Below are 13,033 nucleotides of genomic sequence, written 5' to 3' on the forward strand. Positions count from 1 at the left end.
AATATTTGTCATGTCAGTGTTGAAGGCTGACGAGTCGGCTTGTATTTTATCACATCCTGCATGTCATGCAACTGTGAAGATCCTGTGGAAGATTTTGGAGACGGAATTTCAAGGAGCAGGAAGGTCAACATAATAAGTGTAGTCACACAGAGAAAGTCAGAGATGTTATACAGAGAGTTTTTCCATCGAGGCCCGGTAGACGTCAGATTGCAGGTTGATTTCCACTGTGAGAGTTTATGCAGCATAAAAAGACCCTGTTGTCCCCAGAACTGATTCCTGTAAATGCTCCACACGTGTTGGATCAAGCCATTTTGGGAAGGTGTTGTCTGATGCTGGCTTAAGACTTCCTGCCTACTATCTCGACTCCTTCCTAATTGCAGACACAAACCTTTTTTTTTTATATATGCATGTACCATTCACCAGCTAAACAGAAAGCTGCTGACCTGACGAAGCCACGCGGAGCAGAGCGGAGGAGGTCTTCCACAGGTGTAAAAATACATGCCCTTCACACAGTCTTCAAAATTACATCGCCTGCCTTTGTTCTCTTTTTGTATTAACTCTGGACACTCGGTGTGTGTCTGAACGCTGAAGAGGACACAACGTGTACACAAAAACACACACTTGCACAGAGACAGGGCCCTGAGAGCAAGAAGCAGAAAAATGAGAAGCACAGAAAGAAGGTCATTAAAATTTCAGGGCGACACTGGAGAGGAGAGACGAGCGAGCGGCGCAGGCCTCCCCGGCAACTGGCCGCCTCATCAGTATGAAAATGAGCCTGCGGTTACCGTGGTTGCCGCACGGTTGCCATGACACTTTGGGTGCCTGGAGGACGTACAGCTACAGGGCAGTGTATGAGTGTGTGCATGTGTGTGGAAACATTGTGCAAGGACTTCTGACTGCTGGCTTTCAATTCAGGACTCATCCCCTGCTAGCTCAAAGTGTCACAGCGAAAACAGGAAAACAACAAGTCTGACTGGCAGCTTTTTCTGCCAGTCGCAAGGTAGATACTTGTGTGTACAAGTTGTAGAGCTGTAAAACGTAAGACTTTTACTGAAGTTTAAGGACTTTAAGGCTGGAAATGTTACTACATGTATATTCATAGATTTGCATTTGACAAGGGACATTTTTTAATGGTCCAATTCAAGAAAGAAGACATTTGAGGCAATAATATATAATAATATTATAAACACTGATAGTGAAAATCCTCCTCCATGACCAAAAGACGACTGCAGACCACCCAGGGAAGAAGAATATGAAACAGTTCTGCACTGCGGCTGCACGTCCTTCACTCAATTCAATGGGAAAGTATGTCCAAACTTTTGACTGGTACTGTATGAATAATGCCAGAAAAGCAGACATGATCACACATATTATAAAACATGCAAAGAACAGAAAAATAGAAAGTCCAACAAAGAGAAACAATAAGTCAAAGAGCCTCAGGAAAACACTATTCAATATTTATCGCCAGACGAAAAACTGAGGCAGGGGACATCAGAAAGAGAAGAGTCGCTCTGCGCTATCTATCTGAGGAAGAGTAAATGATATTGGCATTCATCACAGCACATGCACACATCTCACATCTTTATTTTAATATGCACCATCTCTGAGGAATCTGGCTGCAGCTGACAATTATATTCTAAAGTCAGACAGAGAATATGTGTGTGTGTGTGTGTGTGTGTGTGTGTGTCACTGTGCAAGTAGGAAAGGAAAAATGAGAAGGATGAAGAAGTAAGCAAGCAAATGCCACACTTCTAAATCAAATCTATACAGTAAGGACTGTATTTATCTAATCAATACTGGGACAATATAATTACAGTAGGCCAGTGAATGAAATGCCAGTATCTAATGCGGTGGCTTTGATTTTATACACACCCTGTTGCTTCTTCTTCAACAATAGATCAATAACCAAACTATTCTTCCAGTAGCTGTTCTGCTGGTCACGGTACATGATCGTCCATCAGCAGATGGAGATTACATGAGGAAATTTCCATTTGATTTCTGAGCACTCTAACACTTCTCATAAACGCTGGCTTAAAAAGGGTAGCTTCAAAACAAGACAGGTTCTCAACAAAACTATTGTTGACTACGTGCAATTTACAAAAGGGCAACTCTGCTGATGAGTTCCCTGTGATATGACTCAGACTAGCTACCAAATGGAGCTTGCAGTGAGAAACCGCTGTTACAGTACCAAGGTCAGGAATGAAGTTTGAACCACAGCAGGTGGAAGTGATTTTTCAATCTGCTGCTCATTTTCTCCACTACCTGCTGTCATGAAGGTTTAAAGTCCCTTTGACTGGAGGGATGACAGGCTGTTCCTGTGTTGCTGTAAAGTAGTCTGGCTTTAAAAAAACGTGGAGACTGTTAGTGGTATATCATGATGGTGCTGGTCTTGTTCGTTTACTGGAAACCGGCCCTGCACCTATAGCACAAACAGAGCACTGGCTGTATGATGATGATTTATTAATGTTAAAATGCAGACAATATGTTGTAAAAACTGTTGGTCGACTGGTTGCGTTCAGATGGGCTGTGCTGAACGAGAAGAGAAGAGAGAAGGATGAGATACTGCAGGAAAATAAAGCTGATTTCTACCCAGACAAACATTAGCGAGAACTTGTGCTGACTCGAGCAGTTTGATTGATGGATGGACCCATCAGCTTTTACTGTCAGCTTGTTTACAACTTTCCCTCTACAAAGTCCAGCAGGAGACACTCAGACAGGCATTGCCACACTCCTCCAACCACACCATCAAGAAATCGCCCATTCCCGTTGCTGGGAGTGGGCTGGGCGAGCAGAGAGATAGATAGCCACATTAATATTTCAGGGCTGAGTTGGGGGGTTAATGGCTGGCAGGCAGACAGACAGACAGGCAGACGGGCAGACGGGCAGGCGGGCAGGCAGGTACAAGGACGAGCGGCCGACGTGTTTTCCAGCCGAGTCATTGTTTGTTTCCTGGATGTGGAGAAAGAGAGGCAGACGGGCAGTTTTCAGGCACAGGGGCTCATTAAAGATTAATCGGAGAATCCATTGGGGCCTGTCCTTTCTATCTCTCAGGCTAAATGAAGTGGTCTGCTCCTGCTGTGAATGTATGGGTGAGAGAGAGACTGGAGTAATGCTGCACTTTAATGAAGTGCTCCTCATTCTTCTTTCGTGCCACTTTGACCACGCTGTCACTTACAAGCTGAGGTGGACGCAGACACAATGGAGAGGAGCTTTATTCATAAGAACGGCAAACAAATCACAAACATTTGAGAGCGTTACAATTTAAAATCCAACTCTATTTTAATATGAATCATCATCAAGGCTTTGATCATTAGGTGCTGAGGTTGTTGATCTTCAGACTGAAGTTATTTAAGTTCACAAAGCAGCATCATGTATCAGATACTGAACATCTCAGCCCACACAGAATCAGCATCAGGAGCTGAACAGTGTCCAACCACTGATCTACACTAACACACACACACACACACACCAAAAATAATTAATCACAGCACGTGTGTGTCGACTTAATGCTGACAGACACAAAAATGCGTTAACACACATAGCTAACCATCACTGATAACTCTCCAGCTCCATATGTGCACCACTGGAAGAAACACCAGACTAAAGACTATAAATTAGCCTGAACTTCTAACCTGTAACCTGCTACAAACCATCTGGATCTGAGAGGGAAACCGAGAGATGGTGTTCAGGTGTGCTAAGCTTCCCCTTTTTTTTACTTCTCTCCTAGGGAAAAAAAATTAATCCTCAGTAGATAGAAAGTCCAGTAACAACCAGTTTATTAGCATTAGCACTGATAGCTAGTGTTGCCGAAAGGACGAAAACAGAGCAGCGTCTAGAGAAGCTCAAACTACAAGAGAAAATCTAAAAAAAAACAAACAGACCAGACACTTTAAAACTGATGTTGACAACAACAAACCATGAGATGACTATGGCTACCAGCTGCACAGATGGGAAACAAATACCATGAGATAAGAGAGGGAGAGAAAAAAATAGCTTGAGAGTCAGGTGTGTGGCCCTGCTCAGGAAGTGGCAACTAAAAGAATATGTTCAATTTCTTTGGACACACACACACACACACACACACACAGCTTCAGAAGCTCTCATTTCACAGAAGGCCCATCTTCAGATTTCCACATTTATTGCAGGCACTCAGAAGGTTTATTGCCGTCCGCCTGAATGTACACAGACACATCTCATTGTGATCAAACATCACTGCACATGACCTTCCACGTCTTGGGTCAATGACTGAGGTGAGAGATGCTGCTGCACTGACGCTTAGTGCAGGATGGCAGGCTGATACCAGCTGGAAAAGAGGATCTGTACTTAACAATTCATTTAGCTGAACCGTTACAAAATGAAACTTACAGTTTGGAAGAGAAAAGAACATATACGAGATGACAGCCACATTATAGCAAGGGACTTTCAAACAAATCTGATGCCCCTGATAATGTTGATACTGCTGTGCACAATTCCAGTCCAATCTGTCTTGAGAGAGACACATTTGATGGATGGCGACACCGCTTCGTGCAAGACCACAATGCATCAGTAAAAGCGAGCTTTCAATTACAGATCCCCACGCTAATTCAATTAGTCTCCTTTGAAGACACTTTGATAATGGGATCCAGACGGGTGGACGGCATCGTCAATAACTCGAGGTTTCATTTAGCCAGGGGGACGTTATCAGAGCTTATATCATCCTGGCTGCTGGGCGAGCCATTACACAAGGAGAGGAGGATAGTATATGTTTGTGGGGCCCTTACTTTAGTTTTTCCAGGGACAGGGTACAGAAAATGGGTGAAAAGAAAGAATGGAAATTGAAGACATGTTTCAGAGGTTATTGAGGAACACACTGTACATTTGTAAATTTCTGCCTCCTGGTGATCTCAGTGATGATGGGCAGTTAAATGCTTTTACCTGTATTTTCTATTCACCGGAACCAGCATAATCCTGTACACTGTTAGAACTGCAGCGGCCATTACATTAATCCATTAGTTGTTCATCAGAACATTAGTCAGCAACTATTTCCTGTCTTTTTTTTAAAGCAATAATGGAAAGGTGCTGATGTTTCCAGCTTGTACACAGGAGGATTTGATACTTTTCCTTGTTACACAGAGTAAACTAGATTAAAGCAATTATCTTTGGGCTGTGGACAAAATTAGACATCACCTCGGGCTGTGAGAAACGTCTCCCTTCGTTCCTCATCATGATAATCAGTAGATTAATTGATCATTTCTTAGTTCCTAAGTGTCGTCCTATGACACCCACTTAAAATACATTAGTGTAGCGCATGAATGTATCTTTCCTGTCTTTTGTGAGTCTTAGAATATTATCATTTATAATCTACCTAGAAGCTACGAGGTTTGACTTGTGTCCTACTGAAAGTGTAATTGTTCAGTGTAATTGGTCGTCCCTTTATGGCACGTGATATCTGAGCCTACAACCCAGCCTACAGACGCTGTATCTGCAGCGCTGCGTCCACCAACGAACCACTACAGGCAGTACTGCAGCAATACCAGCATGAACAAGATGAGACTTCCAGCACTTCCTAAATTACCATGGTGGAGCTGTAGCAAGTCACCTAATTCAACTGCAATTCCTGTGATCCAATTCAATCAAAGCAGATGGAGTGGGCAGAAGGGTATCACCACAGCGAAATATGTGCCACAGTTTTCTCTGAAACGACAGACAATAGAAGCCTCATCAGGAATCTAAGCAATTTCAAATCTCACATTTTAGGATTCGATTCCCCCAAGAGCTCAGTCAGCAACGCTGGAAATGGAACTGCAGAAGGTGTGAACGACACTTGTTTTTCGGCTCGTGTGGGTGTGTTTGATTCGGCACAGTGAGAAGGGTGGAGCAGGATGTTTCACGCCGACTTGATTCCATGTGATATTTAATGGAGATATCATCTATGGAAAAAAACATAGTCAGATTAGTGAGAAGAGTTGCAGAAACTACTCCTCCTGAGAGCACAGGGGAGGTGAAGTGAGCGATGGGACAGACAAGGGAAAGACTAGAGGAAAAAAGGAAAGGTAGACAACCAGAGAGACTCAAAGGGAATCACACAGTCAGACACTGAGACAGACAAAAACACATTACACCGAGGAACAGAAAGCCACGACGAAGCTCGCACAAAAGGATGACAAACGACACTTTGAAGACTCCCAGCTTAAAATCTGAAGGGATTCGGGACGATCTGACATTTTATATAGCGCTTTTCTGCTGTCGGCGCAAAAAAGCTGCAAAAAAAAAAAAAAAAAGTATCTCATCAGTCTCATTCAGTTCATCAAAGCATTCACAGTGTTCAGTGAAATTAACTGATGCAGAAGTTTACTACAAAATTCAATCAGTCAGGGCATTTCTGGAACATTAGTTTCAATTGTAATGCACGCTGAAATAATTTGTGAGTCTCTGTATGAGACACTTCTTTATAAAATCTGTTGAAATTTACATTAACAGTCTTCTGTTCACCCTGCAGAGGGTCTGTCTGGAACTTTGAGGCATGTCTGGCATTCCAGTGGTGTGGATGGATTATTTAGACAGTAATCAGGCAGGTTAGGGCTGAATGTTGATGTAGGCCAGAATCCAACACGTGCTGACAGAATCAACGTGGCTTGGCTCCACTGGCAATGTCAAACATGACACAGGTGGTGGAAGTGTGTGTGTGTGTGTGTGTGTGTGTGTGTGTGTGTGTGTGTGTGTGTGTGTGTGTGTGTGTGTGTGTGAGAGAGAGAGACAGAACAGGATAAATCAAAGAAGTACAGATGGAAAGAAGAAAGAAAAGGAAAGTTTTCAAAAATGTTTGTGTGTGTGTGTGATTATACCATATGTAAGACACATGGGGAGCAGAGCTACATGTCAGCTGGAATAGATATAGCAGACACAGAAACACAGAAACACACACACACACACACACACACACACACACACTCCCCCCACTGGCTACTGTGCTCCCTACCAAGTCCACTGGAGGGATAAAACACTATTCTGTGTAAAACGTATCACTGAAAAACATCCAACAGATATAGAACTGAAATGATTACCTAAACATTTAATATTCTATATTCTAAACATTTTAACTTTATTTACAAACAACAATACCATCAATATTTGCTTTGTAGTCTTTGGATAGTAACATTTTTGATGAGGTAAACAACCACCTGACCACCAGGAATGGAATATGTGCATGTGATTTTTCTGTTCACTGAGTAGAAGCAAGGGGCAATTAGTTTTTTTTAGCAATAATATTACATTCATTAATCTAAATACTTCAATCAACATGCTAATCATTTAGCTGCCACACTGGGATAAGGTTAGGTTACACAGACAGCATTTTCAAAACAACCATTTCTGAGTAAAAAAATAATTAGAACTAGTTTTATAACTAGTGTGTGTTTGTTTTTTTGTTTTTTTCCCCCCAGATCTATCTGAACTGGTTCTATATCTCAAGGTGCATTTTCTTCACACCCAAAAAAAACCCAGAGGTTACAAGGATGGACTGGAGCTGGTCACACAGCTTGTTATATGATGCACCGTTTATCGAGATGAGACTCCTGATGGAGCCACCGTTACAGAGCAAAATAACTAACCCTCCTAGAGGAAGGCAGCTGTGGATAATGGTGACAAGCGTCACACACACTGAGGTAGAGTTGGCGGATTGAAGGCCATTATTCTGGCTGTCTCCAACTGTAATGGCTGCTGCTGAGAAGAAGAATGTGTCTATATAAACAAGTCAGAGAGAAAACACAAAAACTCACACCCACTCTGAATCCTTTCCCTGTGACTTTCTTCAACTTCCTGCTGCAGTGCTCTGCTGCAGCTTGTGCTTCACCTTCAGAGGAACCAACCACACAACCAGTGACTCAGCAGCTTCACATGACATCAAGATTTAACATTTTAAATAAATTTAGACAGGCGGTTTTTGCAGACTTCTTATTTCTGATCTAATTTCATTTTCAATGTCTAATTTTCAAACCATTAATTCATAATTAAACTTGAGGAGCTTAAAACCAAGAGATATAAAATGACTATGATTTAAACTTTACTAGCCAGTTTATGCACTATCTCATAAACTGGTGTTGAGGATTTGCATTTAATATCTTTTTTTTTCTGGATAATAAAACTGAACTAAAATAATATTTTGTCACATTTCCAGACGATGCATTCGGGTTATTTACCAGTATTTTGTACTGAAACTCCAAATGTTTTGAGCCAAAATCTCTCAATAGCCTGTAAGACTTTTGTGTTTCTGCAGGATATGTTTCATGATCTCCCTGCCTGTCTTCAATTGGCAGGATTTCATTGTCAGAGCACACCAGGCCTCAATAATCAGCCCTATCTCTCTCCTGTCAGATCCCTCTCATTCTCCTCTGATAACAGCTGACACCTGCTGTTGTCATCCTTCTTCCCTGTCTTTGATCGTTTTATAGACCTGATAAACTCCTCCACAAAACACTTTCTTTTTCAGTCTCGCCTTCTTTCATCTGCTGATGTCTCCATCTCTTTTTCATTCTCTCTGTGCTAATGACAAACCTGTGGAGCACGGCATGTTTACAAAACTGAGATTCTTATCTTTAGATTCGACTATGTACGCATTTCTCCTTTGTTCCTTCACGTCAACAGGTGGATTAAGTTTGAGAAAGAGCTGCCATCTGCCCAAACTGATGAGGTCTGAGACGCGGTGATGTGCTGTAATTAGATCTTGGTAGCAGGTGAGCAAAAGCAAATGATGTGCTTTTGTGTGTGTGTGTGTGCAAAGACCTAATGGCAGGTTGCACCCTGAGGTGAAGATCCCCTCTGGGGAAAGTGCAGACCCTCAAGAGGGGGAAAGCTTTTATCTTCCCATCATCTCTCTATCCCTGCTCCCTCACCCTGTCTCTCCCAGCTGGAAGGGATCTGGGCTCCCACAGCTCTCTGTCACATTAAAACCAGAAGATCAAAGACGACGAGGAGCCGCAGAAATAAAGAGGGAGATGGACGGAGAGAAATGAGAAGAATGAAAATAAAACAGATGACGTGAGGAGGGGACCTGAACAGTGGGGTGAAAATTGAGGATCAAAAGGGGGGCAGATTGTGAGCACAGACTGCAAAAAGACTTTCATATGAGTTATGATTTGTGGATTTAGGAATAAAAAAAGTGTATCTCTAAAGGTCTTTGTACCTGCCTGAGTTTCTAAGTTAAGAATATGATCAATCAACAGTGATGGAAATAAGTGAACGAGGTGAGATTGTTTGTAAATGAAAGACAGATGCAGGTAAATCTGACTAAAATCCTCTGACATATGCAGAGAAAGTACTTGTCCTTGTCCTCCAGCAACTGATGAAATACAGATACTCAGACTTGTAGTAAAAAGCAGAACCACCTTACTGAATAGCACAATTCTACGTTCTCATGATCACGGAGATGAGTGATTAAATGACGGCCAAACAACATGGACATGAAGGTGAAGAAAGGTGCGATGAAAACAGAAGGCTGAACATAAAGCAGAAAAGAATGGTGAGTAATAGAAAGTGAGAGACTGAATAAAAAGGTTCCCCAAATAAAAAATAATACAGATGGAAAAGTGAGAAGGAGTCATACTGAAAGCTCACAATAACAAGGTGACTGTAGATTAACACCGTTCACACATCTGCAAACACAAACACACACCTACAGTATTTATCTGTACACCCATTCACACTTCACTCACATATTGTGCAGAAACAGAAGGTACACGCACGCACACACACACACACACACACACACACACACACACACACACACACACACACACACACAAACTCAATCTAAGCTCCACAGCAGCACCTACTGGTCATTTGCTCAGCATCTCAACTGCTCCTGCCGCAGTGAAAGGTGGATGGTTCACTTTCATCTGTCTTATTACACTAAGACAGACAGACAGACAGACAGACACACACACACAAACACACACACACACACACACACACACACACACACACACACACACTCTTAAACCCTCACAGAGAAAATGATATGGATTCTGCACAACAGCAAATAGAAAGGAAAAACAATTCACACTCACATTCAGAGTCAAATACACTCGAATATGCAGGTCTGAGTGCTCATTATGCATAGACATACGAACACACTCGGACACAGAAGTGCGGTCTGAATTGATTTATGAGTGTATGGCTCTGGTTTTCATGATTTATCCTGCTAAAGCTGTGCTGTGCACCTGAGGGACTCAACTCTCCACTATACACACACACTGCATGAAGCCTTGTTAGTTAGGAAGCACTGGAGAAAAAAAAAAAGTGTACGTGTCTGCGCTTTCTGGTCGCATGATTTGTTTTGGCACATTCCCTTCCAGTGCAACTGCGTTTTTATTCTGTGTGCACACATGCTTGTTCCCTTTAGTTTAGGTAAGCTTTGAAATGTTGTGCATGCATACTGTATTTATAAATGAAATCCTGGGGAGTGTTTGAGTGTGTGCACCTGCGTAGGTCTGACATGTACAAATCAAACTAGCTTCATAGTGGCTGAGGTGTTGGCGCACCATAACAGTAACACACACATGCATAGAGCTGCAGGTATCTAGGTGTGTGTGTGTGTGTGTGTGTGTGTGTGTGTGTGTAGATGTGCCTTCATACATCTGTGTAACAACATCCCCAGTGAGTTGTGTGATGCCTCCATCCCACCATGAAAGATAACTGGGTCCACCTGCAGCCTAATGGCTGAGGACACATGGCAGCAATACAAGCACACTTGCTACAAACCGAGCTTCAGTCTTCACTGTATCACACACCGTGACACACTACACAACTACACAACAGATCTGTCCTCACTAACTGCACCACAAACCCCACTTTTTTAAAAGCAGCTTGAGGAGAATTGCGCTTGAAAGGTGGTAATTGGGGAAAAAAATAAATGTTATTAAAGGTAGTTATGAGTCATTCTAGTCTACCACTTCTCTAAGGTTTCCCTGCTACGAGGCTCAAGATGCCCACAAAAACCTCCTTTAATTCATACTGGTACATGAGACGCAGGTATCAGATTTTGTGGCTTCGCTGGCCTTGCTGCTTTTGCACCAAACCCCCAAACTCACACTTGTCAATCAGTCAGTGTGTTCTCTGCTGTGACATTTGGTTTCCTTTAGATGTTCAGTTAACAAAATATTATATAGCGCTCTCTTCCATCCTCAGACAGGGTAGCTGTGGGTTTTCAAACCAAATATCCGTTTACTCTCAATTTTAAAATCCAAAATGCCTTACAAACCTTCCATGCAGTGCAAATAATTTTATCTGGCATTTTGTTTTTTAGTGGCTTTAGCAGCAGCAGATTCATTCATATTCTGGTGGTTTATCTGAAAACGTTCACTGGACAGCAGCAAACACACCTTTGTGCGTACAGTAGCTACAGACGGAATATTAAACAAGCAAAGTCCACAGACCAACTACAGACCTGCACCTTGAACAAAACGCACAGATGAGACATTAACACTACATATAACAAATACAAGTCTCATGTAAGTTCTTAAGGATTATTGTCACCCCTCAGAGGTGATGACTGAGCCACACAGGGTACACAATGTGTGTGTGTGTGTTGTGCATAGAGGTTCAGCTGTCTACACTCACACTGTAGTTGGAACAAGCTTGCGGCTTTTCTTCTTAATTGGCTGATCTGCAGCCATGTCTATCGCTGACACATGAAACACACACCGCTGCTTTCATACATGCACACACGCACAGACTGAAAAACACAATAAGAGCTGCACGCAAACACACGCACACACACACAATAAAAAACACACACACATACGTATAAATGCCCTCATGACATGAATACACACACGCAGACAGCAGCGCAGCCCAGGCCTATATTCTCTATGTAGCTGCAGCACCTCCAACCAGCTCTCATTAATGCAGACTTGACGGACAGCCCGTTGTTGCCATGGCGACCCCATACCTGTTGCCAAAGGGGTCTGGGAGTTTAAGGGCTTGTGAATCCGGCTTAGACCTATCGCAGTTCAATTTTTGCTGAGTGTCAGGGAGCCGCTGGTGCAGCTGCAGGCACGCACAATTACCCACACGGGAACGGAGAATAGTTTTGTTCATTTCAATGCAATTCAATCTGGCTCACTTCAGTGCAGAGCAATGCCCTGTTCTGTTCGCCGTATTATATGAAAGAAGCCAGAGACTCCATGAGTTAAACAGGCCAACTTCATTATATGATGCTCTCTACTAATTCTGCTCCTCATTTCATACTTGTATGTTCCATGTCATTCTAGGAAGATAAACTAACTTGAGGAAATTGCTTTGCTTAATTTATCATTCCAGCCTCCTCTATTCTAATAAAATCACCGCATATTCTAATTTTACTCTGCTATTCTTCATTCCCAAACCATTCGATTTTATATGCTTAATAAAGGTTTGATACACTACTGGAAAATGACTCTCTAGGCTAATAGCATCCTAAGAAAATTCCTTTTGGTGCTATAATGAATTGTTAAGAGTTTAGACAGTATACAAAAGCTGTATGGTCATTAAAGATGCATGAAGCAGCTCTATTAAACTGGGCTTACTGTAGATCAGACTTTCATTTTATTTACCCCTTTATTTTACTTTGTTAACTCAGAGTGCAACCTTTGCTCCTGCACTGTGTTAGCTGCTGCTGCTGCTGGCAGCATCTGGACAACTTTTATTTTGATAATAATTCATTTTCCCACTTTAGAGCAGGGAAACATTCAACTTCATCATTAACATTAGTGCCCAACATAATTCCCCATAGCTTCACCCGACTGTAACCTGAAATCAAATACGACAAACTAACTGGAAACATCTGTGTGAGTGTGTAGGAAGAGTCAAGAAGGTATATATATATTTTAGGTATAACCAGAAGCTTGAACTACTCTAAGAGCTCGGCCAGTGTTTGCAATGCAACACGATTTTACTGTTTGATTTTCTGTGAATCACAATGACACTTCACTAAGATGTGCTTATAAATAACATCCTGCCTGCTTGCACTGAATCAGACGAGACACTGACAAGAATGAGACGTGTGAGGCGCTGCTCT

General features: G+C 42.2%; 1 protein-coding gene across 6 annotated transcripts in view; it reads right to left on the reverse strand.

The window, feature by feature from the left end:
- The window catches only part of pard3ab (par-3 family cell polarity regulator alpha, b), a 191,031-nt gene that overhangs the window by 103,848 nt on the left and 74,150 nt on the right, over window positions 1–13,033 (reverse strand). The window lies entirely within an intron of this gene.

Source organism: Mastacembelus armatus, chromosome 17 (assembly GCF_900324485.2).
Source record: "Mastacembelus armatus chromosome 17, fMasArm1.2, whole genome shotgun sequence".
In the NCBI taxonomy this organism is placed as follows: domain Eukaryota; kingdom Metazoa; phylum Chordata; class Actinopteri; order Synbranchiformes; family Mastacembelidae; genus Mastacembelus; species Mastacembelus armatus.